This window comes from Dermochelys coriacea, chromosome 1, assembly GCF_009764565.3.
Source record: "Dermochelys coriacea isolate rDerCor1 chromosome 1, rDerCor1.pri.v4, whole genome shotgun sequence".
Taxonomy (NCBI): Eukaryota; Metazoa; Chordata; order Testudines; family Dermochelyidae; genus Dermochelys; species Dermochelys coriacea.
In genome coordinates, this window is record NC_050068.2 from 60,559,894 (window position 1) to 60,583,730 (window position 23,837).

A 23,837-nucleotide genomic window follows, 5' to 3' on the forward strand; every position below is an offset into this window, starting at 1 on the left:
GTCAAGTGTAAAAGTAAAATTAGGCAGGTCAAAAAAGAATTTGAAGAGCAATTAGCCAAAGACTCAAAAACTGACAGCAAAATTTTTTTTAAAGTACATCTGAAGCAGGAAGCCTGCCAAAAAATGAGTGGGGCCACTGAATGGTCAAGGTGCTAAAGGAGGACAAGGCTGGTGCAGAGAAGCTAATGAATTATTTGCATCCATCTTCACTGCAGAGGATGAGAGGGAGGTTCCCATACCTGAGACATTCATTTTAGGTGACAAATCTGAGGAATTGTCCCAGGTGAGGTGTAAATAGAGGAGGATTAGGAAGAAACTGATAAATGAAACAGTAATAAATTCACTGGGGCCAGATGGGATACACCCAAGAGTTCTGAAGGAACTCAAATATGAAATTGGGAAAACTACTAACTGTGGCATGTAACCTCACTTAAATCAGCTTCTGCACCAGATGACTGAGGATAGCTAAAGTGACACCAATTTTTAGAAAACGCTCCACAGTCAATCCTGGCAACTACAGGCCTGTAAGCCTAACTTTAGTACCAGTCAAACTGGTTGAAACTATAGTAAAGAACAGAATTACCAGACCATGTATGAACATGATTTGTTGGGAAAAAGTCAACATGGCTGTTGTAAAAGGAAATAATGCCTCACCAATTTATTAGAATTCTTTGAGGTGTCAACAGGGGTGATCCAGTGAATATAGTGTACTTGGGCTATCAGAAAGCCTTTGACAAGGTGCTTCATTAAAGGCTCTTAAGCAAAGTAGGGAGTCATGAGATAAGAGGTAAGTACTCATGGATAAGTAACTTTATTAAAAGGTAGAAAACAAAGGGTAGGAATAAATGGTCAGTTTTCAGGTGCCAATTTTGTGATTTCCCTGGGGGTGCTGGACCCTTGCTCCGCTCCAGGCCCTGCTTCACCCCAAGCCCCTTCTACCCTTGCTCCACCCCCACCTTGCCTCTTCTTGCCCCTGTTCTGCCCGCCCCCCCCCCGCCCAGTGCCTTCTGCATATCTCTGAACAGCTGATCGCAGTGCATGGGAGGGCAGCGGAGGAGCTGATCGGGCGGTCCACTGGTGGGTGGGAGGCGTTGGGGGTGGGAGAGGAGCAGATCCATGGATCTGCCAGTGAGTGCCTAGCAATCAGTATGTGTGTGTATGTATGTGTGTGTATGTATGTGTGTATGTATATGTGTGTGTATATATATATGTATATATTTTTTTTCCATGGGTGTTACAGCCCTGGAGCATCCACAGACTCTGCACCTATGCCTCAAAGGATCTGTATTGGGACCAGTGCTGTTCAACATATTCAAAAATAATCTGGAAAAAGGGGTAAACAGTAAGGTGGCAAAATTTGCAGACAATACAAAATTATTCCAGATAGTTAAGTCCAAAGCAGAGTTACAAAGGGATCTCACAAAACTGGGTGACTGGGCAACAAAATGGCAGATGAAATTCAGTGTTGATAAATGTAAAGTAATGCACGTGGCAAACATAATGGCAACTATACATATAAAATGGTCTAAATTAGCTTAGATCTTGGAGTTGTGGATAGTTCTCTGAAAATATCCACTCAATATGCTGTGGTAATCAAAAAAGCTAACAATGTTAGGAACCATTAGGAAAGGGATAGATAATAATCAGGGAATCTAGAAATCTGTTTTCCACAGAAAAACACGTAATTTGTGTTTTTACAGAGAATCTTTAGTTTTTATATTTTGTGAAAAAATAGAAACATATAAACTAAATTTTACTAAAAGTACCACTGTCACGTATTCAGTATGCGCAACCTCCCCCTCTTGTGGTTGATTTTTTGAATGCTCTTTAAATCTACGTACAGTGGAATCGCATTTTATCTGAGCCTCCGTTATCTGGCTCTGACGATGGTGGGGTAGAGGCGACCCTTAGCAGCAGGCAGCCGGGGCTCCAGCAGCTAATGATTCGGTTAACATGGAGAGCCTGATAGTGGAGGCTCAGATAAACTGAGTTCTCCTGTATATCTATAAAACATTGTGTTCAACTGATACCTATGTATTGTGTGGCTAGGGAAATTAAAGTTTAGCATTTCATTTTCATTATGGAAAAATGTGGATTTTTATTTGGGGGTGTGGTTATGATGGAATATCAGGATCCCTGATAAGATGACAGAAAATATAATGCCACTGTATAAATCCATGGTACTCCCACACCTTGAATACTGCATGCAGTTCTGGTCGCCCCATCTCAAAGAAGATGTATTAGAATTGGAAAAGATACAAAGAAGGGCAACAAAAATTATTAGGGGTATGGAACAGCCTCTATATGAGGAGAGATTAAAAAGACTAGGACTCTTCCGCTTGGAAAAAGAGATTACTTAAGGGGGGAGATGTGATTGACGTCTGTGAAAGCATGAATGGTTTGGAGAGAATGAATAAATGAGCATTATTTACTCATAATACAAGAACTAGGGGTCACCCAATGAAATTACTAGGCATCAGGTTTAAAACAAACAAAAGGAAGTATTTCTTCATACAACACAGTCAATCTGTGCAACCTGTTGCCAGGGTGTTGTGAAGGCCAAGACTGTAACCGGGTTCAAAAAGAACTAAATAAATTGATGGATAGGTGGCTATTAGCCAAGATGCTCACAGATGCAACCCCATGCCCTGGGTGTTCCTACCCTCTCTTTGCCAGAAGCTGAGAATAGGCGATAGGGGATGGATCACTTGAGAATTGCCTATTCTTTTCATTCCCTCTGAAGCACCTGGGCATTGGCCCCTGTTGGAAGATAGGCTACTGGGCTAGATGGACCATTGGTCTGACCCAGTGTGGCCACTCTTATGTTCTTATGTACTAGAAAATGTACCAGTTTGACTAAATCAGTTTGAAAACGGGTCTTGTTAAACCAGTGCAATTTACTAATTGGACACACTTAAACCAGGTGAGCCTTTGTTTACATCAATTTAGATTAAGTTTGTAACTTTTTAGTGCTAGCAAAATTGATATAAGCAATGATTTAATCAATCTAAGTATGTCGGTATTAGGGACTTGCAGTAGTTTAAACCAAGTTTTAAATTTAATTTGATGAATTTTTGTACTGTAGAGAAGGCTTACACTTTTAAATTACATTTGGGCTTTACCTTCTGTAAGTAGACTGAAGTGAGCATGCACCTTTTTTTAGCATTAGGTTCCCAAATAACACAATGGATAAATTAAGCTTAAGGAGTTCCTTCTTAAGCAATCAGTTATGTTTGTTTTTCTGTGTTTTGGTTATAGGGTGATCTTATTATAGATACGGCTTATAGAATTCTTATCATTTAGTATTTATTTCATGATAGCACCTAAAGCAGTGGTGGGCAACCTGCAGCCCATGGGCTTGTATGCAGACCGTCAGGGTAGTCCGCTGGTGGGCTGCCAGACAGTTTTACATTTGTACAACCACCCGCAGCTCCAGAGGCTGCGGTTCATGGCTGTCAGCCAGTGGGAGCCACCGTACATACACTTAGGAAGTCAGTCTCTGTCCAGAAGTTTACACCCTAAATAGACGAGATAGACACAGTGTAGGTAGGGAAACAGAGATGCAGAGAGGTGACTTGCCACCGTCATACAGCACATCCACGGCAGTCAGGTCAAATCACGATGCTTCTTTGAACTGTTTTAGCCAAAGCTAACTAAAATATTAGTTAAAGCCTTATTTGTAAAAGTAGACTAAGACTCTGATATAATTATAAATGTTTAAACCCATTCTTCCAAAATTTGTGCACTTAAGTATCTTGTCCCAGAGGGATTTTCCTCTCTGTTGTTGAAACTAGTACAGTAAACTGTGAGTGCATTGCTTGTTAAAATTTTTACCTAGGATCTTCTGTCAAGTTTTCAATTTATATTTTTAATGTTGATGGGTGGATATTTTCTAATATCTAGCTGATTAAGATAGTTAAAGGAATTAATACATGTTACAGACAGTATACAAGAGTGAAATGCTGCTAAAGTTATGACAGGTTTCAGAGTAGCAGCCGTGTTAGTCTGTATTCGCAAAAAAAAGGAGTACTTGTGGCACCTTGGAGACTAACAAATTTCTTTGAGCATAAGCTTTCGTGAGTTAGAGTTCCGATGAAGTGAGCTGTAGCTCACGAAAGCTTATGCTCAAATAAATTTTAGTCTCTAAGGTGCCACAAGTGCTCCTTTTCTTTTTGCTAAAGTTATGAAACTGATATTTCGATTAAGGAGATAGATGAGTGATTGGGTTTTAACGATGATTGCATGCTGTATAACGCTTAACTAATGATTTAGAAAGACGTATAGGTGCTATCAAGAACAATGGAAGAAATTAAACTTGTCCTTAAAATGGAAAACATAATGGGAAAGCTCTTTATGTAGATCATCAGGTTTTTTCTGCAGGGGAGGGATGGCGGAAGTTGATTCTGAATGGCTATTACCTGAGAAGAATGGATTCAAGTAAAGCTTCTCTTAAATGGTATAGGATTCAAAAGAATAAATATATGAAACTTCCCTTTGTCACACCAAGATTGAGTCTTCTCTTCTAGTTTTAACAATAGCAAGATTCTTCTTTTTGTTGGTGGTGCAGAAGCATCAAGTCCAAACACCCTCCCTGCCACCCCCCTCCTCCATGTCCCCTACCCCCCCCCCAACAGCTCCTTTCACTTGGTTTCTTTTGTGTCCGAACAACCAGCGTTCTTCACTGTAACCCCATCTCCCTTTTCTGTAGCTGCCAGGATTGTGAGAATTGTTTGCTATACCTGCATGTGCTTTTAGGGCCCAGATACAAAAAAGATGAGAACAATTTTGTTTCACCATGACAAGAATGTATGTGGTGGTTTAGAGTCTGAGTTTATAGTTGCTATTTTCAGATGGCTGTTTATCTTTGGGTTATTCATAATTTTAGTAAGCATGTGTTTATCATAAACATTCTAATGTGCCTCAATCATAAGATCCAGTAGGTACCTGCACATCTGCGGATATCCACGTTGTATCCGTGGACCATGTTTGCAGATCATGGATCGGATTCGGATACAAATTTCATATCTGCACTGGGCCCTAGGTATCAGAGTTCAGTGTTGAGTACAATTTTTTGGCATTAGAAAAAGATGAAAATACCAAATTTTTTTGTTTCCCTAACTTAAAAGGCAAATCAAGAACTTTTCTTCTTCCTGTCTTGTGGAATAAGAACAAGGAACTATTCAATACAATTTGAAAAATGGCAAATTCAAAGCTGATAAGAGGAAACATTTTTTCACACAGTGTGTGATTTACATTATGGAACTTGTTGCCAAAGGAAGTTGTTGAGGCCAAGAATTTAAAAGATTCAAAAAGAGATTAGATATTTGTGTTGCTATCAAAAATATCCAGAGTTGTTGTTAATGACCACAAAAATGTTGACAGGGATATTAAACTTCATTCTTCAGGGCTCAACCCAGTCACTAACTGCTGTTCCACATCTGCCTAGTGCAGGGTTCTTGCATCTTCCTCTGAAACATCTGCTTTTGGCCACTGTCAGAGACGTGGTACTGCTGGACTAGATGGACCTTGGTCTGATCTCATATGACAGTTCCTATGAGTAAGAGCTGTAAAAATATGGTATTTTTTGAATTAATATGTGACCTCTACCTAAATTCTGATGGTTCAAAATCTGGAAAACAATATTAACAAAAGATTATGGAGAATATCTGTTCTCTTGGTCTGCATACTGCAGTTAATAAACTCTTTGTAGCAGGTTCATGATAAATAACTGCTAGTGTGGCCCATAAATCATAGACTAGAAAAGTCCATTTGGGTCATCCAGTCTGAATCATTCCCAGTAACTTGTTCTGGTATTTCAGCAGTGGGGATACCTCCGCTGAACTTAATGTTCATATGTTCTCTGCCCAGTTGGTCCTTGTATTTTAAATACTTTTCCTTCCTTTAATTTCAGGATATTATTGCTGCTTTGCAGACCATCTTAGAGTGAATAATTTATTCCCTTTTTTAAACATTGTGTAATATTCTATTATCAGGTTTCCTCCTCTGATGGTCAGGTCTTTTTTCCCCCCTGGATATTTTTCTATGTTAATTCTTCTCTGTTTGATTTGTTTACTCATTCATTCTTTAAACTTAATTTTTCCTTTAACTATTTCCCTCTATAATTAATTTTGTTACTAACTGTTTTTAAGTAGCCATAAACTGAGCATTTTGAATGAAATATTGTCATCCGGTAATTTCAAAGAAACAGTCTTGAGTTTGAGTGGCTACACTATATAAAAAACGTAAATGGTCAGAACACCGACATGGAGAACCTCCAGATATACATTTTTCTGTTTTATAGAAAAAACACAAGCAGATTTTTGCTTGGAATGCTTTGGTCCTAATTTGAATTTGAGCAATATTCTTGTTAATATCTAAAGCCATCTGTTACACAAACTTAGTACAGAACATTAATTTTTAAAAAATGGCTTATAAGGTGAATAGGTGTGTTCAAGGATCAGGAGAACAATATTGAAAATGTATTTGCAGTGTTCTAGGCATGTTTAAAGAGTATTCTGAATCACTTAGTTCTCCAGTAAAGTAGATGAGATCCTTCCAATTTGAGCAAATGTTTTTATATCTTGTCAACACTCTTAAAATCCAGTTACAACAGGTTCAGTGACAATGCAGTTGACCCCAACCATCGTTTAAATGTATAGTATAGGATCGAATTATGATGTAGTTCTATCCCCAAATCATGCTACAACCTAGAACAACATTTGGAGAAGGCAGTCTTTGGAGTGATTTGGGGATGGGATTTAGTTCAGTTTATACTGCAAGATGGAACTGTGTTGTAACTGGCTAGGATAACCGTGAACCAAAGCCCCATCTATGTGGTCAGTTTTGTACTGCAGACAGGATATTGGTGAAAAATTATAGTATTTTTTTCCTTCCTGGGTTTCTTGTTGGATTATCTTCTTGCTTAAAGCATTATAAACTTTGAACTAATTCAAAAAGTTCTTGTTTGGAGGAATACAATGTTTGGATGTTGCTGCCATGAACTGATATCCCTGTCTATAGTAGTAATATTCGTAGTTTAGCTTATGTTCTTTTGAATGATGATTATAGTACATTCTATTTGATGATGATGAAATAGCTCTGACTTATGTCTGTATATGTTTTACTTTGATGAACCATCAGTAGATCCAAGTACTATTTTATTGGAATCATTTAAGTTGGAAGGGACTCTACAAACTTTTCAAAACTGGTCACAGAGAGATTGCAGTTTAAGGCTGTACCATGCAATTGCTAATGCCTGATGTTGATAGAAGCATGTTATATAATGTATGTATGGAAAAGGAATATGCTTTTGTATTCCAGGATGATCGAACAAACAACCATGGTTGTATTCCAAACAGTCATACTAGTATAGTAACACATAAGGATACGCTAGCTGCCTGTTCGATAGTTTGCAATGAGTCAATAAACAAAGATTTTTCCCTTCTTTATAAATCTGGACTACAGATTTCAAGTAAATGTTGCATCATTTATCTGTGTACTTCTATCCAGCTGGTTTAAAATTGTGGCATGTAGACTTTCTGCTGATCTGTCATATGTTCTTTATCATATATAGCTTTTTGTGAACATCAGACTCTTAATCTTCCTACTCTTTGCTGCAACCGTTCCATTGGAGGTGCAGATTATTGTGCACTGGACTGCTTGGTAGCCATGTTGTACATTATTTCAAAGGCTTCTAATCTAGTCAGGCAGTCTTTCAAACCTTGATTGAACTCTTATTTCCCTATTGACCTGAAAATAATAGAAAAACATCTGTGCTTTACTATTGCTTCCCTTCAGGAGTGCTTAGAATTCCACATCCTCTAATCAAGGTTCATTATCAGACTAGTTCACTTGGATTTTCTAAATGACTAGAAATTAACAAGCACTTGACTACTCTTGTGGAAGTAATCAGGGAAGTTAAGGCCACTTGCTGAAGTAATCAAATACAGCTTTGTTTTGATTTGTAAAACCATGCAGATCAGGAAACCCTTAGCATATGTGCTGTATTAAATACGCTAATAGAAAAAAATTTATAGATGGGAATGACCAAAGATTCAAACTCTAGTTTTACATTTTATGATGGTTAAACCATTATTAAATAAGATTTGTAGAATAGTGTACTGTCTTGCCCATTGAGTCCCTAATGTCACAGATGACATCAGTTTTCATCAAGATGTCACGTTTTTCCAGCTGGCATCTCTGAAGTGCTAATTCTTCTTCGGAGATTGCTTCTGCTGTGTCCCCACTCCTTGGGGATTTGTGAGTTGTGGTCTCCCAAGGATATGGAGTCTGCAGAGGCAATGTAGTTAGAGAAATTAAGTTAGAGGTGAGTAACCTTCCTTTTTACTGTTTGTTCGTGGTGCAACTGATGCTTGACTTGTAAGTTTACATACTGCTGCGCTGAGTAAAATAGTAGTCTCCGTTAATGCTTGAACTGGCAATATGTATGTTCTGCCTTTTCAGAAGGAGCACAGATTTACAAACAAAAGTATGCTGGGGCACCACTTTTATATTAGTAAAAAGAAAAGGAGTACTTGTGGCACCTTAGAGACTAACACATTTATTTGAGCATAAGCTTTCGTGAGCTACAGCTCACTTCATCGAATGAAGTAATCGGATGGAGTGAGCTGTAGCTCACGAAAGCTTATGCTCAAATAAATGTTAGTCTCTAAGGTGCCACAAGTACTCCTTTTCTTTTTGCAAATACAGACTAACACGGCTGCTACTCTGAAACCTGTTTTTATATTAGTGATACTTTTGACAAGCAAGGAATAATTCTTTGCCAAGTTGACTGGTGCTTTGTGGAGGGGACAGAGACCAGCTGAGTGGGACAAGAGAAACAGTCAGTGTTTGCCATGTGAGAGAGGCAGAAAAACTGCCCAGCAGGAAAAGTGAAAACTTCTTTTTTAAACCTTAGCGAAAGCAATTATATTTTCATACTTATGTAATTTTTTCACAAATATTGGAAATTTTAAAAACAAAATACAAATTATGAAAACTGTTTTTTAAATACTATGTGAATGATTTATATAGATAGTTATAATTATAAACTGCTAAATGTATTAAACTTCCATTTAACAAATGGCTCTTCAGAAACACTCCACTGTCAATCGGTTTTGTACCCATACTCTCCAGTGAATCATTCCCTCTCTCTGTATTGAAGCATTCCTAGTCATGCAAGCAGCCATTGTTTGGGATTCAAATCCAAAGCATTTGACTCCCTTAATTTAAAGATAAATTGTAATTACTCATTGGGATAATTCAGTGGGAGAGAGATCCTGTTGTTTTAAATAGACTGACAGGTTAAAGGTTCATACTAACAATTTGTGGTGCCATGTGAGACCTGACAGAAAACGATAGGAAGATCTAGTCAACCATTAAACACTTATTAGAGGAAACTGCAAAATCATGGGTACTATGATCATGTTTGCTCTAGAATGAACTAATGGCCTTCTGGGGATTGAATCTTGAAAAAGGTAATTAGCAATTGTAGATGATTCATCCCAAATGTACTGGTAGGAAACTGATAATCCAATTGATGTGAGAGCTACTCAGTACATGGAAATAAGAAAAGTGAAACTGGCTTCGTGATGAAAAGGAGAATGATTTTGTTCTTTGAGTAGTGTTCCTATGTGTGCTCCACTTTAGGTGTTTGTGTGCCCCTGCATCTCTAATCTGGAGATTTTTGGTAGCAGTGTCCCGTTCAGCCTCGTGGTCTGCCTCAAGGCTATTTAACACTGGGGGGGGGAAGGAGAGGGAACTCCCTTCTCAACTTCCTTTGGCCTCTGACAGAATGAGCAGTTGTCCCGTCCTTATCTTTGTCATTAGCATAAGTAGTGTTTTGTTTTGTTACCGTTGTTCTCCCTAAAAGTACTCAGGCTAGTGTTTTATTTTTTATTTTATTTTATTTTTTTGGTTTAAAAAGAAAAGAGAAAAAGGAAAAGAACTTCACTTTCCTTCCCTGTCTGGGGACATTCCCAACAACTGAAAAAGAACAAACAAACAAGTAAAGATGATGTTCTTCTGCATATTCCTCCTTGCTAGAGGATGACACCCCTGCTCAGGGGCTTGCCTGGCTTTCTCTGCTCCAAGCAGTGCCTCTTCTCCCAGTTCCTGTAATAGCCAGAAACACTGTGTGCCTGGGACACCCTCACAGAAATGCTTTTACCTGCCACACCTAAAACTGCAGCCTCACAGGAGCTGGGAGCTGAAGTAAAGATTCATAGATACTAAGGTCAGAACGGACCATTATGATCATCTAGTCTGACCTTCCACACAATGCAGGCCACAGAATTTCACCCATCCACTCCTGTGAAAAACCTCTCACCTATGTCTGAGCTATTGAAGTCCTCAAATTGTGGTTTAAAGACTTCAAGGAGCAGAGAATCCTCCAGCAAGTGACCCGTGCCCCATGCTACAGAGGAAGGCAAAAAACCTCCAGGGCCTCTTCCAATCTGCCCTGGAGGAAAATTCCTTCCCAACCCCAAATATGGCGATCAGCTAAACCCTGAGCATATGGGCAAGATTCACCAGCCAGATACTACAGAAATTTCTTTCCTGGGTAACTCAGATCCCACCCCATTTAACATCCCATCACAGGCCATTGGGCATATCTACTGCTAATAGCCTAATTTTGGCAATTAATTATTCAACTATCCCATCATATCACCCCTTCCATAAACTTATCAAGCTTAGTCTTGAAGCCAGATGCATCTTTTGCCCCCACTGCTTCCCTTGGAAGGCTGTTCCAGAACTTCACTTCTCTGATGGTTAGAAACCTTCATCTAATTTCAAGTCTAAACTTCCTGATGGCCAGTTTATATCCATTTGTTCTTGTGTCCACATTGGTACTGAGCTTAAATAATTCTTCTCCCCCTGTGGTATTTATCCCTCTGATATATTTATAGATAGCAATCATATTTCCCCTCAGCCTTCTTTTGGTTAGGCTAAACATGCCAAGCTCTTTGAGTCTCCTTTCATAAGACAGGTTTTCTATTCCTTGGATCACCCTAGTAGCCCTTCTCTGTACCTGTTCCAGTTTGATTTCATCTTTCTTAAACATGGGAGACCAGAACTGCACACAATATTTAATTACCAAAATCATGTTATCCCATCATACTATCTCCTCTATAAACTTATCGAGTTTAATCTTAAAGCCTGATAGATCTTTTGCCCCCACTACTTCCCTTGGAAGGCTATTCCAAAACTTCGCTCCTCTGATGGTTAGAAAACTTTGTCTAATGTCAAGTGTAAACTTCCTGGTGGCTAGTTTATATCCATTTGTTCTTGCGTCCACATTGGTACTGAGCTTAGATAATTCCTCTCCCTCTCTGGTATTTATCCCTCTGATATATTTAGAGAGAGCATTCATATCTCCCCTCAACCTTCTTTTAGTTAGGCTAAACAAGCCAAGCTCCTTGAGTTTCCTTTCATAAGACAAGTTTTCCCTTCCTCGGATCGTCCTAGTAGCCCTTCTTTGTACCTGTTCCAGTTTGAATTCCTCCCTATAGAGAAAACAATTCAGTCTGCAGGGGACTCCAATCATCCCCAGAGCCTTCACTTCAAAAGGGGTCAAGTGGAGGGGGGGGGGGAGAGAGAGAGAGAGAGAGAGAGAAAAAGAAGCAGCCTCCAGCAGACTCCCCCTGGAAGGGCTCCTCTGAGCAACTGACCAGCCAGAGGGCTGTTCCCCATTGTGGCCATCTCTGCACCGATCCCTGAGCAACTGGCCAGCCAGAGGGGGTGTTCCCCCATGCGGCCATCCTGGCACCCATCTCAGAGTACCTGGTCCAGCTAGAGGGGAGATCCCCAGTGCGGCCATGGCCTTGTCGGTAGGACAATACCAGCAGAGGAACCTCCTGCTGTGAGCTCAGCTGCCGCTCCTCCGGAAGCTCTGGAAGCTGAAACCTGAGAAGGGGCTTCCTGCTGTGAACTCTGCCCTGCTCTGAGCTCGGCTCTGTCCTGCTCTGAGTTCTATTCTGGGCAACTACTGCATGGAGAGGGCACCGTTACTGTACCATGTCTAAAAGAGCGACACAGAGAAGCCCTGCTGTCAGCTCTGCTTCTGCACCCAGACACCAGAGTGTTTGCCCTGCCCTGCGTCATGCTCTGAGGCAATGGTACCATCCCCTAAGGAGAGGGGACGGTTACCGTAACATCTCTAAAAGAGCAGCATAGAGAAACCCGTTGGTACCAGATGCAACAAAACTCCCATCTAGGAAGTGTTCTGCACCTTCCCAACCATTGATACAGACTACAGAGACTCCTCTGGGTTCCGGATGAGCCCATGGTAACACAGGTGCTCTGATACTCTGGCAACTTGTGGCCTCAGTACCCAGAGAGAGACCTTTATCGTACTGTCTTTTTAAAAAAAAAAAAAAAAAAAAAAAGTGGCACCAACAAACTTTTTGTACTGGGCAAAACTCTCATTTAGGGAGTGCTCTGCCCAATTGTTGGTACTGACAATGTACCACGGACCCTCCTCTGTGGTACCAAATGAACCCATGGTCCTGCATGAGCTCTGGTACCCTGGAGACCTGATGATTGGGGAAGAACCACAATCCACATTATCTGGTACCAGGACCCCAGTATCGAGCACATCCCGACACCCAAATCTCTCTTAGCACTGGGCTGTATACTACCAATAACCCAGTCAGCGGCACCCTTACCCACTGACAAATCTGACACTGGCCAGGAGGAGATCATTCCCTGGCCCCTTAAGGTGGCCCACCACCACACTACAAGGGTCATCCCCAGTTCCATCACGCCAACCGCCTGTGCCTGCCTTACTGCCTCTCCCTTCCAAGGCCATATTGTAACTCTTCGGGTGTGTGTGTGTGTATGCACACGCGCGCACGGTGTGACCATCTCTGGTGTCTCTCAGGGAGAGTCCACCAGATGGTTTGCTACGGCTGAGCACCTGATCCAGGACAGGAGAAAGCTTTTTCAGAACAGGAAAGAAGGGGGAAGGGGAGAAAGAAGGGTGGGGGGAAAACACCCTGAAGAGGAAGCTACCTCTTCAACATACTTCTCATCTCTCCGAGATGAGTGTGCTGCCCACCCCTCATCACTAGGTGAAGATTTAAGAACTTACCAAGAGGGTGGCAGACGAGCTGCAGATTACCTTACAGGAGGTGGCAGATACACATCACAAGTTTGGTGGAAATTCTGCATGCTACCTTCTCATCTAGAACTGTCTTCCAATGAATGAGCTGATTCTAGATTCTACCAAAATAATCTGGTAGAGCCAGCCTCCATCGCACCAACCAGCAAGTGTGTAAACAAAAACAACCCTACATCTCTACTCAAAGAGGCAGACTTTGTTTTCAACATCTGCAACCCAACACCATCATAGTGGATGTGGTTAATGCATGAAGCAAGCAACATAATGCCAAATCAACTCCATGTGACCAGGCTTCGCAAGATGGCGTATTCATCTACAACATTACTGTTTAGAGTAATTAATTACCAAACTGTCATGGCCAAAACAATTTTGTTAATCTTGGGAAACCCAGGATGTTTCTGAAACATTACTGGAAACACAAAAAACAGATTCAGACCATTCTTAAAGAAGGTCACGTAATAGCCAGACTGGTCCTAGAGAAACCACTGGATGTAGCTGTTACAGCTGCCATGACAGTGGTACTGAGGTGGGTTGTGGTGTTTTTTTTTTGTTTTGTTCGCTACACCTCTCTAGATTGCCCAGAGAGCTACAGACTTCCAATTTGAAGGGCCAAACTCTTTGCGGAGAAGACAGATTTTTCTCTCCACATCCTGAAGGATTCTCAGACCGCACTACACTCCTTAGGAATCTACACTGTGGAACAGAAGAGAAGATGTACCTCTCAACCACACCACAGATCACAGTCTTCTCAATACTCACCATCTCTGTGCTGTTATGAGCCACAGTGTAAGAGGCCCAGGGCTCAAAAGTGAGAACAGTCTGCACCCCATTCCATGACCTCTCAAACTGCCTCTTATACGCCCTTTGAGCTGGTTGGGTGCCTGAACAATGATACCTTACAGCGTCAGCTGCTGTCTATACACCTGTCACGCCACTCAGAAGTCACCTTACCTTACTTCACAGCAGTTAGGACCAGCTCTAAAGCAAAGACATTGATTTCTAGCCCTGAATCTACAGGGTGTGGTGCCTGCTTCCGTATCTCAATACAACCATTTTACGGGAGATTTCCTACTGCTTACCTTTGGTGCAGGATCATTATAGGTATTGACTGTTCCACACAGGGTAGTCTCCAAGGTTCACTTCATTGTAGTGGCATGCTAACCCCGGTACAGTGCCTGGACTTTATCAGCACCAACCTGATGCAGGACAAGTGAGAGCGCTCCTCTCACTACCCACATTCACCACCCTGGAACACATCTCCCTAATATACTGGGGAGCTCACCTACACAACAACACACAAAGGTTATGATGGACTTAATGTGACCTGTATGTTTTGTATAAACTGCCAAGGAGCTATCAGATCTCCCTCCCTCTGCAAGTCAGCATTCAAACTTTGGAATTGATGCACCCATCACAATGTGCTCATCTTAACTGTCTGCCAACAAGGGATACAGAACAGGATAACCAACAGTCGCAATTTGGAATTTTCTCATGACAATGAGTGTATACTGAATTCAGAGGTGCTTCAAGATATAGTCACCCTTTGGAGAAACGTTCACTGGCGGTTGCCCTCATCTTCCCAGCGGACAGGGCCCACTTGTATGTCTTTTCCCAGTTTTCTACCCTATCCAAGATTCTGTTGAAAATTCAACGAAACAAAGCAGGAGTTACTGTGATTGCTCCTCTTGACTATGACAAGTCTGGCTCCCTTACCTGACGCAGATGGCAATATGCCCTCCTATTCCTCTGACGTCAGCCCATTCCTCACCCGCTCTCTCAAAACAGTGGGCTGACCCTTCACCCCAACCCGAGTCCTCTACCTCCAGGCTTGGATCTTTTTGTTCCAAGGCTTAGAAGCAGAATGCTCTGACAAGCTGAAACACCTGTTGCAACACAACCACAAGTTGACCACTCCACATACCTATCTACAAAATGGAAACTACTCCAAGTTTGTACCATTCCAAACAGACAGACCCAACCTCATCTTTCCTCCCTCTGATTTTACACTACATTTTAAACTCTCACTCAGGTCCTTTAAGGTACATCTCGTGGCAAAAATGGCTTTCCACTTGGAAAAAGAAAAGGAGTACTTGTGGCACCTTAGAGACTAACAAATTTATTAAGCATAAGCTTTCGTGACGAAAGCTTATGCTCTAATAAATTTGTTAGTCTCTAAGGTGCCACAAGTACTCCTTTTCTTTTTGCGAATACAGACTAACACGGCTGCTACTCTGAAACCTTTCCACTTGGAGTTTGCTCAACCACCAATGCGTAGACTCTTTAAGGGCATTGGGACTCTTTCCCCCATGTGACACCACCCACTCCAGCCTGGGACTTTAATCTAGTTCTCAGGGCTTGGACTAGACCTCCCTCTGAGTTCAGGACAACTTGTTCTCTCTTACACCTGTCCATGATGACAGCATTTCTAATTGCCATCACCTCAGCTAGGCACATAGGAGAAATAGCGGCCCTGATGGCACACCCATCATTCACGGCCTTTGTCTTTAATAATAATAATAATAATAATAGTTATTGTTATTATTATTATTAACAACAACAACAACTCTAAGGCCATATCCCAAGTTTTTCCCTACTTTTTCTGTACTTTCCATATGAATCAACAGATCCATCTCCCTGTTTTTTCCCAAAACCACATTGTGACAACTTTCAGAGTAGCAGCCGTGTTAGTCTGTATTTGCAAAAAGAAAAGGAGGACTTGTGGCACCTTAGAGACTAACAAATTTATTAGAGCATAAGCTTTCGTGAGCTACAGCTCACTTCAAATTTGTTAGTCTCTAAGGTGCCACAAGTACTCCTTTTCTTATTGTGACAACTGGGAGACAATTGTGCATATGCTAGATATTAGAAGGATATTAGCATTCTACTTGGACAGGACTAAGGACTTCAGGAAATCCCCTAAACTTTTTTCCTTTTGTCCACAGAAAGATCCAAAAGCTCTGATATCTCCTCAAAGACTATCCAATAGGTCTCTAGTTGCATTAATCACTTAGCAAGGGCGCAACTTGCTTCCATCCATATGCACTCCACGAGATCAGTCCCTACCTCAATCTCCCTAATCTATAGAGCAATGACTGGGGCCTCTGTCCGTACTTTCGCAGAACATTATGTGATTACTGAAGATTTGGCCGCTGACACCATCTTAGACTCCACAGTACTCTCTGTAGTAAAAGACTCCGCTCTGAAGTCCCAGCCTCCAGTGGTGGGTACTGCTCCGGAGTCACCTAAAGTGGAGCACCCATAGGGACACTAGTCGAAGAGGAAGTTGCTCACCTTGTGCAGTAACGATGATTCTTCGAGATGTGTCCCCCTTGGGTGCTCCACAACCCGCCCTCCTTCCCTCTACTTCGGAGTTCTCTATAGGGCCCTGTGGTAGAGAAGGAAGTGGGGGGTTTGCCCGTGCAGTGCTAAATAGCCTTGAGGCAGACCCCGAGGGAGGGAGAGCACATGCGCGGGTTCATTGGGACACTGCTACCAAAAATCTCCAATTAGAGGTGCATGGGCACATGGACACCTAAAATGGAGCACCCATAGGGACACACATCTCGAAGAACCATTATTACTGCACAAGGAGAGTAACTTCCTCATACATGGTCCTTCTGCCATTTAACTATTTTGAAGGGAAAATGCAAACTTTTTTTGTGCTGAGATACACCTGTCTAACTTGTCATGTGGGTTCCTTTTTCATAGATTGTTGACACTTTTATTCCAGTAAGTTACTCAAATTGCCTTTTGGTACCTTGGTTTTTTTTTTCAACTTGATTTAGTTGAGAGTTTGACTCATCCTGTTAATTGATGCTCTGTCTTGTTTGATGAGTTTGAAAGATGACCTCTATCCAGAAAGAAGTCATGTGTTCTGAGTTTGTTACACATCACTGTCTTTCTGCCTCCATTCAAAAACAAAAGCAGATTCTCAAAGCAGACTTTGGGCAAGTAAAGCAGTAATTGCATCTTCTGCTTATCCCAAGGGTGGGAATTTAATCGGATCTGCATTATTTGTGCACAGGTTTCATATGTTTGTTCGGGGAGGGGGAGGAGAGAGAGAGAACGAAGACGGTTCTGGCTCAAAAACAGTTTTTTTTCAGAGCTAATGCACAGGGATCTATTGCTAACTATTCTCCAAAGATAATCTCTGTTTTATGGGAAAATTATTGCATCCTAACTGGGAATCACCGCCTATCTCAAACTGATTATTGAAGAGAGACTGCTGACTGTGCTTTGCTCTGTTGCAATCCTTTCTTGCTTTCTCTGTACAACCCACTTTTATCCTCTTGGTCTTAAAATTTTTGGTTGGGGAGATACTACTTTGGGGAGTTTTTTGTTTGGTTTACTCTGCAATTTGGAATAAATACAGTGAGGGAAGAGTAGGGGGAAAGAAATGCATGGTTCAATGCTGGAGGCCTTGTAGACAATCAAGACTGCCTTGCTGATAACACACACATCAAAAGGGCCAGTGAGTTGTAGTCTTTTCTCCAGAGTGCCATCAATTATGTTTCAGGGGGACCAGGCAACACTTTTTATAGCAAGAATGTATTTTTTTATTTATTTTTTTTTTTACTAACTGTATTTGCAAGCATTCAAGCAGCTGGCCAAATGATGTCACAAATATGTGTGGCCCTTATGTGGGACGTGCAAAGGGGAGAAGAGGCTTATTTTGTGACCTTCCCTTTTCTGTGTACCTGCATATGGGTCAGGCAGAATTGGCCCCTAAGAATTGGTACAGCACGTTTTTCAAGGAGTTTATAATCAAACGTAACAGTGTGCTGGAGAGCTTGCCTTAATTTTATGTTGTTTGCTTGCATATGATAGTACTTTTTTATATGGTTCTTTATTTTTAATGTATAATAAATTAATTTAGATGGTAGATGGTGGTTGCAGAGAAACGATGGAAAAATATTTGAAGGAGCAGAGCAGACTGTGAAGTTTGGGATTAGATAGATGTTCTAGGTGTATATTGTTAGAATGCAATGATAATTTTGAGGGTTAAGAAATGTTTTTAAAGACTCAAACCTGCACTGAATTGTAATAATGCAGTTGTTTTCCACGGCATTTCTCTGTTTAAATTTATCAAGTAGTGCTACCTAGTGGCCAGTGAAATGTTTGCAATTGGGTTTAACCCAATAAAGGTCAGAACAGTTTTTAGTGCAGGAATCGGCAGCCTTTGGCATGCGGCCCACCAGGGTAAGCCCCCTAGTGGGCCGGGCCGGTTTGTTTACCTGCTGCATCCGCAAGTTCGGCTGATTATGCGGTTCTCACTGTCCGTGGTTTGCTACTCCAGGCCAATGGGGGCTGCAGGAAGCGGCGGTCAGCACATCCCTCGGCCCGTACCACTTACCCTGGCGGGCCATGTGCCAAAGGTTGCCTATCCCTGGTTTAGTGTAACACATGTAAGTTATTGTCTGGGTTCTCACAGGCGAGGGCAGTACTAGATTGTAAATGCAATGCATTTCTGACAGTTGACTGAACTAGATGAAATTGTAAATGAGCTTGGAAGTGGAAGATTTTTTTCTAAACGGTAGCATCTATAACTACTATACATACTGGAGATTAACGTCTTGGATTATTGGATATGGAAATAAAATGGCCAGTATATAAATGAGGAATGCGGTCCTAAATATTCAGCTTTTAGAAGAGAAATTCTTAAGTATATTTAGACAGAAAGATATCACAGAATGATACTGTCTTTTTGCCAGTGCACCACAAGGGGGCAGGATTGTATTATGGTATGGATATAACTGACTACTGAATCCTTTGCAGGCTCTGATATGTTTGGGAAACTAAATCTTTATGGCTTATTTATAAGCAAGTATTACCATTCCAGACTGGAAATAAGGCATAAAATTTTAACAGTGAGTGTAATTAACCATTGGAACAATTTACCACGGAGTGTTTGGATAATTCTCCATCATTGATTCATTTTTAAATTAAGATAGGATGTTTTTCTAAAAGATATGCTTTAGGAATTATTTTGGGGAAGTTCTATGGCCCCTGTTACACAGTAGGTAAGACTTGACAATCTCAGTTGTCTCTCTTCTGTCCTTGGAATCTGTGCCTCTATAAATAATAAACCAAATGTATTTTTTATGTGTCCTTAAAGAGTTGCTGATATCTTCTGGAGTATTTGTTTTCTCTAAGCAGCAGCCTTGTCAGACAACTGATGCACATTTGTTTTTATTTGTCTTTCTCCACCCTTGAGTATGAATGATGTATGTGTGAAAAGAACATCTTGCCAGTTTATCAGATGCAACTGGTTTATCTCTTACAGTTTTCTGATTATATGATCTCATGGTCTCTGCATGCTATGACATGCTCACATGCTATGACAGAGACGTGCTTGCTGGTGGTGAAACTGTAGTCACTGATTCCTGAAGAAACAGTTTCTATGCTAATGACCTTAGTAATAAAGATGCAAGGCAAGAGAAATTCACAGAATGAGAAATAAGCAAAATTTGCATATATATCACTTTTTCCATGAGATGTCAGAGGTTCTTTAAGGGCCTGATTCTGCAAGTCACTGGCATTTAGTGGGAGCAGGATCTCAGCCCTAAGATTGTGTCCATTAATTAGGAAAACTCTTAGAACTGCTTTGGAACCCAGTCTACAAATGCAACTTTCTTATTGTGAATAATTGGAGTAACTGATGTCTTAGCCATACCAGAATTAAAGGGTAAACATATATTCAGATTGGTCCCTGAGTAATGGTAATCAGTTATTGGGGGTGGGGGAAAAGGGATAAATGCTTGTACTGTGTCAAGCACCACTCATTTGTGACACTGTGATGAGATGCAGTGCTCACAGTAGATTGTGCAGCTCTTCATAACATGATGATCCATTTGCTTGTGTCCTTTGCTCAGCAGTGAAATAGCTAATGGTGACATTTAAATTGTCAGATCTAGGATTGAGTGTTTAACATTCACTGAAGATCTATGTCTGCAGACTCAGGCAGATGTCACTGTTTACCTTCAGCTCAGTTGGAAGACTTTCTTCATAATTGTTAGTGCTAGTCTTCCCCAGGGAGCTGGGGAGGGCCTGAAACTTGTATTCTGGAGCACAAGGAGCAGCCGGGGGTGGGGGAGGGTGAGCAGTACCAGAACAGTGAGCCACCATGAGTTTGGCCCTGTCTGACCCAGGCAATTCAGAGACATGAGCAGTAACAACTCTTCCAAGCCCCTGGCTTCCAACAGGAGGAAACTGCATGGGTTGGGAGGGAAATAAAGAGGTCAGCTGCAGAGGAAAGGAAGGAGCAGTTCACATGACAATCAGTGCTTTGATCTCTGTGGCTGATCCCGGTGTACCAGTAATTAGAACTAAACAGTTCATACGTTTCTGCTCCTGAGAGGTTAGTTGTTCTTCTAATGAATATAGTGTTGCCTAAATAGTTGTTGCAATGGAATATTAACATATTGAAGCTACCTTCCAAAATGATATGCTGTCCTGAGGAAGAGTGGGTAAATGATTCTAACCGTACCAGTGCGTATTGTTTGCAAGTCTGCTTTAGGCAATAATACTATTAAGCAAAGCTGAGTAATTCTATTCTGAATTTACTGTGACTGAAACACACCATAATACAAACAGAGGTAACAGTGTGATGTCATTAACAATAGAGCACTGAAATATACATAGTGAGACCCATAGCTTCAGTTAATTTACACTGAGGTAGAAGAAGCCTCTTTATTTAATCTTAAATCAATTCCAGAGTAAGAAGCGTTTTTTAGAAACAGAATTGTAGGTCTTTAGAAGTGTTCAGTCTGCCTGGGAATCTGATTGGCTGATTATCTGGGTGTTACATAATCCTCACATGCAGCTGTGTGTCAGCTTCTGAGTCACTTCTAAAGGGAGCATTTTAAAATGTGTTACCCCCTCAGTCTCTTTGCTTTTTCAAACATTTTCACATAGCCTAATAGTAATTGGTCTTAAAATACTGCATTGCTGTTTTACCTTCCCCGTTAGTGTGTGCGCTTCCCTGATAGCAATGGCAGTTTTACCTTGTTATATAGTCAAGTTAATGCAGTAGTGAAGGAATAAAAATTGCAAAATTTTCATTTTTGCATCTTTAGAAAAGTGTTCAGTTCAATATATGGATAACTTGCGTGCATGAATGTTGTGTTATAAATAGATGTAAATATTTTATTGGCAACTGAACTGTTACACAATATAAAAAGTATATTATAAAAAGAGGAATGTAACTGGTACATGAAGGCGATTTTGGGTACAAACACATGGTATGACTCATTAGCTAATTGCTTTAAAAACACACAAAATAGAATAAAAGTAGTTTTTATGGAATACCTTTTTTAATTCCAATAAAAAGCTTTTTAAAAATCCCCTGCTGCACTGTGAACACAACAGCATTGTGTGAGAACCAAAGTGAAACTGTCCAGACGCTAACCAGTTTGCCCAAGATGAATGGAATATTAAAAGTCAAAAAATTGTGAAACATAAATTAGACTTTTAGGGCAGATTTTCAAAATCATTTCCATTTGAAAACCTAGCCACTTGTTTAATTATCTAAAGATCTGAGCATCCTGCAACTCCTGTTGAGATCAGTGGAAGCTGGTGAGCATTTATCTAGTTGCCTAAATGGGCGCTTAGTATGCGTGAAAGTTTGGTGCTAAAAATGTATTTTTATAATTGCCTGTATCTTAGGCTAACATGTACAGTTTTAACGTTTCCCCCTTTAAAAAAATCTGAAAGGCGCCAGATAAACCTTCTGGACTGCCAGGGTCTTCTGTCTGCAGAACATGTACATCACAGGAACCAGCAATGTAACTTTTCCATTTCAACCCTGTCTTCCACTAAGCAGCCCTTTATTGAATGGCTCTTTCAGTATCTATGCCCACCCGCTTGTTTTAGCTTGTATCCAGCTTCAACAAAGGGGTGATTTTAATGGTATGGGGAGCAGATGAGTGTTAAGTAATGCTAGCAACACACTTATATAGAGGGGGAAAGAGCCCAAGAGGATATTGATAAGAGATGGGAAGGGAAAAAGAGGGAGAGAAGGTAGATTAGGTGAGGGGATGAGAGCCAAGTTCAGAAATAGAGATTTTTAAGGTAGATAGACAGAGCCTTAAGAATAGAATACGGGGTTTAAAAGAGGACAGTTAGATTATTCTGAAGTAATATCCAACTGCCGCAATCATGATTAGGGTCACATTGTTTTTAGTCTGTTTGAATGCATGGAAGGACAGTCCCTTCCCCAAAGAAGCTAGTCTAATTTGAAATAAGATGTGAGTAACTATAAGAGGCAAGTGGGTTGTAAATGAGCAGTATTAATCTCACTCTATTACCTAGGTAAATTGCATGTGCAATGTGATGGTTCTGAGTCATGGTAAATATTTTTAAAATCAGTCGGACCATCACACAGACTAGTCATTAGTTAGCTGATTTGACATCATGGAAGAGGAACAGGAGGATAGTGTAAAGGGTTGATCCCATCAATTTTGCGTTTAAAGAAGTTGACCAGATGCTGGGTAGAGTGTGAGGAGGTGGTACAGTTGGAAGGAAAGGGTTTTGAACAAAGTGAGAGGGAGATGGTTGGCAAGAGGCAGTATGAGTGGAGTAGAAAGAGAGAAAGTATAAATATCTCCCTTTTCCACACTTACTGAGGATAACCAGAGGAATCCAGGATGAAAAATCACCATTTTGATCATACCTGTTTGGCTCTGAAGGTCTTGCTTCCCACAACTAGCAATAGTGTTTGTTTATAAGTTAATACCTTCATAACCTGGACATGGTCTCCTCTGCCAGGCCCTCTAAATTATCCAGTCTCTAGAAGCTGAAATTGTCGCCATAGAATCTAAAATGATAAACGCTCAATGCTGTATTCACTCTTGGGAAGCAGTAGATTTCTTGCTTAAATCTAAGAAGCTGTTTACCTCCAGGGTGGAAAAAGTGGATTTGAAGGGCCTTTCACCTAACACTTGACTTATTAGCAGACTTGTGTGTTGCTCCCAAGGTTCCGGAAGCACTGTTAATTTATTGGTGTACCCAAATCCCGGTTTCTTCATTTGGAAGTACATTGGCCTACATAGGATTCTTACTAGACACAGCTTAGCCAAAAAGCTTTCCTTCCCTTATTAAGAGCCCAAGACAACACAAGATAGCAAGGCACTTGTATGGCCTCTTGACAGGAAGAAAAGTCCAGTTATAGATAGGCTGAGTAAATGAGTAATAAACATTGGCAAATGATGTTAGGATCAGTAAGTGGTGAGTTAAATCTTTCATGAGTTGGAAATGCTTGGGACATAAAACTGTTTTTTTTTCTCTGTCTCCGAGCAAGGATTTATATGCTGAGCAAAGGAAGACTGTAGTTATGACAAAGTTTGCTTCTCCACTTTGTTTGAGGGTGCATGCATGAATGGGCTCTTATACACCCTCTTCCTTAATTCTCTCTATGAACACTTTCCTGAAAAAAAAAAACAAAATGAGAAGGTTACACAATCATAGAAGTCCTGTAATAGCCCTCTGAGGCAAATAGATTTGAGCCAAGGCGCACTTGTATACCTTCTCCTGCTTTACTTGTCTAATGCAAGCCATAGTAATCTGTATAGTATACAGAATACAAATATACAGAACGTGAAATAGTTTTAATGTTGTAGGAGAGATTTTAACTTTTGGAATTTTGTGACTCTTGTGGGCTTGACTTCTCAGTCCTTCATGTTGATAGCTGTTTTGCATCTATATGTGCAGGGTTGCAGAC

At 40.8% G+C, this 23,837-nt stretch overlaps 1 protein-coding gene across 11 annotated transcripts in view; it reads left to right on the forward strand.

Annotated features, from left to right (window-relative positions):
• The window catches only part of TSC22D1 (TSC22 domain family member 1), a 140,952-nt gene that overhangs the window by 69,879 nt on the left and 47,236 nt on the right, over positions 1-23,837 (forward strand). Inside the window, exon 1 of one of the 11 annotated variants that reach the window (XM_043500938.1) lies at positions 20,457-20,477. The exons of the other annotated variants lie outside the window; for them this stretch is intronic. The gene's annotated coding sequence lies outside the window, so the exon portion shown is untranslated. Of the gene's footprint in view, positions 1-20,456; positions 20,478-23,837 lie in introns of those variants that run through there. 11 annotated transcript variants of the gene reach the window in all.